Here is a 6804-nt window from a genome sequence, read left to right on the forward strand (position 1 = left end):
CCAGGCTTGGCACCCGCTCTAAATGGCTGAAGCTGAAGTCTTAAGAATTTGAGGAAGTTTAAGCTAGGAGCAAAAATAGCTTTATAAATGTTTTTAGGTTACTTTCCTCTTCTCAGTCTGGTGAGCTGCAGATTGAGAGTTAATAATGGAACAGATTCCTTCCTGCAATATCCAGGCAGACACACAAATGCATGCCAGGTTTTGTAATGTGCTGTTTTTAGCCAGCACAGTTAATACTCACTAAATCTGTGGGTTTGTACCTGCAAAACCTCAGCAAGAGGCCTGAAGTCTGGATAATTTGTTAAATGTGTTAGAAAATCAAATCCAGGATAAATTTGCGTGCTGAAAAGGATTGTCTGGCAGATGGGCCACTGCTCCTCAGGAGTCCTGTGCCTTTGTGTTGATTTCTCTAAATCTTTAAGGTCTGGATGTTGGTATTTGGGCCTCACAGCTTCTTTTAGCTGTTTACCATTATACAATGGAAAACACGTTTTCTATTAAGGTTTTCCTTTCCTGTGGCAGTCCTGAAGGGACAGTTGCATTTATTGTGATAAACCAGCCAGAATTGTTTGGCAGAAAAGCCACGTTTGCTCCATGGTTTCTTCCACGTCCCCACCTGCATGCATGAAATTAGCATTTTGATTTGCACATAAATACATTTATAAGCACTGCATATCAATACCCAATTCACAAATGCAAGCACCTCTTCCACTCACAAAATACAGGATTATTTTTTTTCCACTCACTAAATGATTTAAGCCAAATCCAAGACACCTATAAAACTCTTGCTACTTTGCACATCACATTTGCAGCTGGAGAGAGGGAAGGTGCCAAACTGCTCTTCTGTTTCCTATTCTAAACACAGTCCTGGGTGCTTCACAGAGCAAATGAACAGCTGAAGGGCTCGACATTTTCCTAAATATCTTCATTTGTTGAATTCACTTTGAAAAAAGTGCAAGATCTTAAATGCAGCACCATGTTTGGACAGAGCTGTTTCTAGAATTTTATCCTGTGCAGCTTCCAGCAGCGAGATCTTAATTCCTGCTTGGAGACAAGAGACACAGAACCAGAGAATTGTGGAATGGTTTGGGTTGGAAGGGAGTTTGAAGCTCATCACCTTCCACTAGACCAGGTTATCCAGGCTCCAATCCATACTTTATAGTTCCAATCTGTGTTCAGACCAGAAACTTGTCACTTTATCCTACTGCAGCCTTGCTCCTCAGTGCTGCTGAGTGAAATGGATTGATTTTGTTCAGCATTACTTCCTGCAGGAAAAAATCAAATTCTGAGTAAATGAGAAAAGCCCTCCAGTGATCACTGCTGGCCCCCAAGGGTAAAAGCCAAAATGTTCTATTTTAAACTAAAAAATTCCTAAAACCTTGTGAGGCGCTAGTTGAGAAATTGGTGGTGTGCATTCACAAATTTGAAAGATTAAAACTTCAAATCTCAACCTAATCTCTCAAAGCAGCCCAAAATATTATTAATTTGAGTGGACACATTCACTTCAGTGTCTGTTTTCTTTGAAGCTGCAGAAGCTACAAACCACCTGACCTCCTGGGTGGGACAGTACAGGTATTTTCTGCTTGCAAAAGGAATTAAAAAACAAAAAAAAAAAAAAAAGAAAAAAGAAAATTGACAAATTAATAATTTGATGGTGAATTTCTGTTTACTGGGTGTTTCACAGCCATCACCCTTCTTCGTGGTGCTATAATGCTCAGGGGGTTTTTTCCAAGTTAATTCAAGTTATTAATTGTCAAACTCAGAAAAGCCACAGAAGGGACTTGACAAAGTGCTGTGTTTTCAACAGTGACACACTGAAATGTGAAACTCAGACACTGAAATGAAAACACAGAGCAAGTGAGCTGTCCTCAGCTGCTCTTCTCTCCAAAAACAGGTGCTTTATCAGCAGCTTGGTGCAGCACAGTAGGAAATGCCTGGTGTAGGATGTTTTTAACATTTTCATGACCACTTTGCAGCGTGTTTGGTGCTATGATAACCTTCCTGTGTGTCACTGAGTGCTGCAATGCCCACGGCCTCCCACATCCCCGAGGATCTGGGCAGCCCTCCTTGGTTTGTGCCATTCAGGTTCTGCTTTGGTGCTCAATAAAAAGTGACCAGTCTATTTTTCAACCCTGCTGAGTTTCTGTTGGGTCTTTTTGGTGTATTTTCAGCTTTGGATTATTGGAAAAAAAAAAAAAAAGGAGAAAACTTCTAAATTTTAGTTGTTGGGAGAACATAACACAAATGTAGGGAGACAAAAGTAATTTTCTCCACTGGAAGGGAGGTGATAGACCCCAAAACACATCCAGCACCTCTGTCCCCTTCCAGAGGGGCCCTGTTTTGGGTCAGACCCTCAGTTCTTGGCATTTTCATTGCCCACAGAGGAGCAGGTGAACAGCCCTGTACAGTAAAAATGCAGCAAACCCCCGATGCAGGAAGAAATGCTGATGTCTGGCTCCAGATCAGAAGGCTGAAGGATAGCTTTATTAAAACTATCCTATATTACATTAATATACTATTTAAAAGAGAGACTATCCTATGCTACACACTTACTTCTTACTCACCCATCTAACAAACTCAAACTGGTGACTCTGCTGAGAGCCCGAGCCACAGCTGGATCCCACTGGTCACTGACCCCAAACAACCTTCACCAGGATCCAACCCAGCAATCACTGCAGGTGAACAATCTCCACACCACATTCCACATGGGCAAAACAAAGGGGCAGAGATAAAGATTGTTTTCTCTTCTCTCTGTGCTTTTCCTGAGAGACAGAATTGTGTCTCTCTGTCCAGAGAATGGGAATGGCACAGCCCTGGGGAGGCTGGGGGTGGTACCCCAGGAGAAGTGACCCTTTGTTTGCACTGGGGCAGTGCTGGTGCTGCCAGCTCAGGTGGTTTGGGCTGCACCAGCAGCTGCTCAGGCAGCTTTGCAGGAGCCTCGGAAGGTGGAGAAACCAAGCAAGGCAAAGGTCAGAGCTGGGCTGTGCCCACTGCAGGACAGAGCTGGCACAGGAGAAGGGTTGGGCCGTTCCCAGCCTCCACCATCCCACCTGCTCCACCCACCCGGTCCTGCTCTACCTGCTCGTCAGGAGGGGCAGGAGTCCTCCTGCACTGCCCTGACACCACGGCAGGGAGAGGAACTGCCTGCAGCCAAGCCATGGGGGGACAGCAGCGGGTGCTGGCACTTTGGGAAGGTCTGGGGGGGCTGAGATGACCCCAGGCAGCACCAGGTGTCAGGGTAGCTCCTCACTGCGCCAGTGAAGTTGTCCTTGGGATCACTTGGACCTCTCATGGCCCTTGGGATCCTTGGGATCATTTGGACCTTTCATGGTACTTTAGGATCATTTGGACCTCTCATGGTCCTTGGGATTACTTGGAACTCTCATGGTCCTTGGGATTCTTAGGAACACTTGGACGTCTCATGGTCCTTAGGATCACTTGGACCTCTCATGGTCCTTGGGATCACTTGGACTTCTCATGGTCCATTAGGATCACCTGGATCTCTCATGGTCCTTGGGATCATTGGGATCACTTGGACCTCTCATGATCCTTGGGATACTTAGGATCACTTGGACCTCTTGGACCTTTTTCCATGCAGACAAAATAGCAAGAACAACAAGAGAAGCTGTGTCAAACAAAAAAGATAGAGAATTTCCCAGGCAGAGCTGTGGATGGTGGGGCTTGTTCCACTCATCCTGAGCCCCCCCACGAGGTGAGTCTCCCAATTTAAGCAATGGAAACTGTGCAAAAAGAAACCAAAAGCTTTCATGAAATTCCCTCTTCCTTCCCCATTACACACCTGGGGACAGACCTAAGGATTTTACTCCACCTTTATGAGGCAAGATGGAAAAGAACCGTGGCTGTAAACTTTGTTCTTTGCTTTAAAAAACCAGGAGCAGCAGAAGTTCTGCCCAGGGAAATCCCAACCCAAAAGTGAAGTGTTTGGATTTTTGGGTAGCAGCAAACTCCATTCTACCCGTGCAGAAGAGATTTTTTCCCTCAAGGTGGCACAAGAGGAACAAAAGTGCAACAAGCCCCAGTTCTGGCTGGGGAGCAGGTGAAGGAGCTGTGAGTTTTGAGCTCACAGCATCATATTTCTGGGCTCAGGGGGTCTCAGAGAATGGGTCCTTTGCTGTGTGTGTCTTGATAACTGATATTTTTTACTTAAAAGAAAAAAAAAAAAAGTTTTCCAATAATTTCCTTAGAACTGGAGTGTTGTTATCCAATTAAATAGGAAATACTGTAAGGCCACTGTAATTGTGCTGTGTGTTATGTTTTTAGAGTGTGAAAATTATATAGTGAAGAAATACAACTTGTATTAGTGTTGTTTTCTTAACATTATAGTCCTGATTCAGTCTATTCCTGGCATTTTCTGAGCCATGGGATAGCAAAATACATTAATTTTTCATTAGATTTCCTAACATGCAGAAATCAACAGCAGCAAGAAAATGAAACTTGAATCCATTCAGCAATTTCTCAGAGTGAGGGGCAAAAAACAACTTTTTTTTCCTGCATTTATTCCATCTCATCAAATGTAATTTCCCATAACAGAACTGAGGGAACACAAAGATGAGAGAGAGGGCCGTGGTCCTGAGCCCAAACCACGCTGTTCCTCCCCAGTTTGCTGGATAATCAACCACCCTGCACTGATTGTTATGGTGCATTATTATACTCATCAACGTGTTTTTCTCCTTCTCTGTGTCCTTTTTGTCTTGGAATTTCTGCCAGTCCCACTCGGGGTATTGTTCCCCCTCCCTAACCCAGGGTGTGGCCTCTTGGCCGTGCTGCAGATTCTGGATTTTGCTCCTGCAGCTCCATGTGTCTCTACAAGCAGCAGGGTTGTGCCAAGGGAATGATGCTAAATATGGAAAGGATCATCCTGTTGCTCAATTTGCCACGGTGGCTAATGAGAGCCAGGCTGGGGCTGCCCAGGCCACGGGATACCGTGCACAGCACAGCCCCAGGATGCTCCTCGTGGGCAGCAGCTTCATGGATGATGGGTGAGGATTTGGGGTGAGAAAAGCAAAAGCAAAACCAAAGGGAAATTTTCTTCCTACCTGCCTAGAAAGAGGGAAGATATCTTCCACCACTTTTCTGGCAGGATTTGGAGTGATCTTAAGACTGTGGCAACCACAAACACGCTCAGGTGGGCATGGGGAGGGATTCCCTGGCAGGCAGAGCTGCTGTGCCTTGTCAGGAGCTGGCAGAGCCAGCTGGACGTGCTCCAGCTCCTTGGAAGAGCTGCACAAGGAGGGGGGACCAGTTCAAGAGCACAAATGAGCTCAGAGAGGTTTCACCTCCTGATTCCCATAGGATAAAGTCCAAATCCCTCTGTATCTGCTCCAAGCCATGGCTAAGCACCTTACCTAAGCCCTGGGCAGGGCCTGGATGTGAGATTCCCGAAAATCAGAGCCCAGCATCAGCCCTGGCTCCTTTCCCGTGGGAAGGAGCGCTGTTCGGTGCTGCAGGAACTCCCTCCCTCTGCCTGACGCATCCAGCTCGGATCCTTGCGAAAGCGTTGCACAACCGAGGGAGCCAGAAAGCCCCATCTGGGTTTTACAAGGTCCCAGCTCCTTGCAGGGTTTCCCAATTGCTGTGTTTTCTCCTGGGAAGAAGTCCCTCCCTCCCTCCCTCCCTCCCTCCCTCTCTCCACAGCACCTGGGTGGGTGCTCTCTGTAGCTGTGTGGGGTGTCCTCAGCTTTTCCTGGAGCTGGGGATGCAAACAGGAAAAGCTGAGGTGCTCCATGGAAAAGCAGCGTTTTGGTGAGGGTTTTTGGCCAGGTTTTGGGTACCACAGGCTGTCACAGAGGTCAAGCGGCTTGGCCTCATCATGGTCCAGAGCAAAATAAATGGGCAGTTTTCTGGACATCATCCTTGGAGGAAACTCTTCTCCTCCAGAAAACTGCACATCCATTTTTCTCTGTCTGGGAATGACTTTTATTCCCTCGATGCAGTTTTTTACTGTCAAAGGAGGATCTTAATCTCACAGTTTATACCTCAGGGACAGCTTAAGGGTAAGTGGATCCCGCAGTCACGGTGCCTGGGGGAGGATGTCGGTCTCGTGGGGCAAACCAGAGCGTGATGCTCCCTGACAGGCAGCCATAAATCTTTGGGAATGATGTAGCCAGTGCACTTTATCAATCCTAGAATCACAGAACCGAGCTGGAAGGGACCCACAGGGATTACTGAAGTCCAGCTCTGGACACTGAAGTCCAACCTTAGCTGTGTGTTGGGCTTCACCACGACAGCACAAATGAAACACTGTGGGTTTTATAAATGACCATCACAAATCCCCACATCACACATCCATGGTGTAAACACTTCTAAATCCCGGCGTGGTGCTGACTGGAACATTTCCTAAGGAGAACCATCCCAGCCTGGAAGTTTACAAACAGGCTCGGCCGTGCGCATAACCTGTCCCTGGCGAAACACCTTCCCTATCTCCCCGCCGCCGCTCCTCCCGCAGCAATCCTTCGGAGGGCGGAGGAAAAACCCCAACCTGCTCTTCAGGTGCACACCGAGGTGTGCCTCGTGTCCCAGCCCGGTGTCACACACAGCCGGCCTTCCCGGGCGGCTTTTATGGGAGCAGCTCGGAGGGCGCGCACCTCCCTGGGGCTCCGGCAGCCGAGGGAAGGCGTGACTTGGCGGCAGCTCCAGGTGCCTCTCTCTCCCTGCAGGTAACCCCGAGCTCCCGGGGAGCCGGAGCCAGCCCTGCCGCTGGTCCCAGCCCGCTGGCCCCGCTGGTCCCAGCCCGCTGGCCCCGCTGGTCCCAGCCCGCTGGCCCCGCTGGTCCCAAGCTCCTGG

This window comes from Anomalospiza imberbis, chromosome 12 (genome assembly GCF_031753505.1).
Source record: "Anomalospiza imberbis isolate Cuckoo-Finch-1a 21T00152 chromosome 12, ASM3175350v1, whole genome shotgun sequence".
NCBI classification, from domain to species: domain Eukaryota; kingdom Metazoa; phylum Chordata; class Aves; order Passeriformes; family Viduidae; genus Anomalospiza; species Anomalospiza imberbis.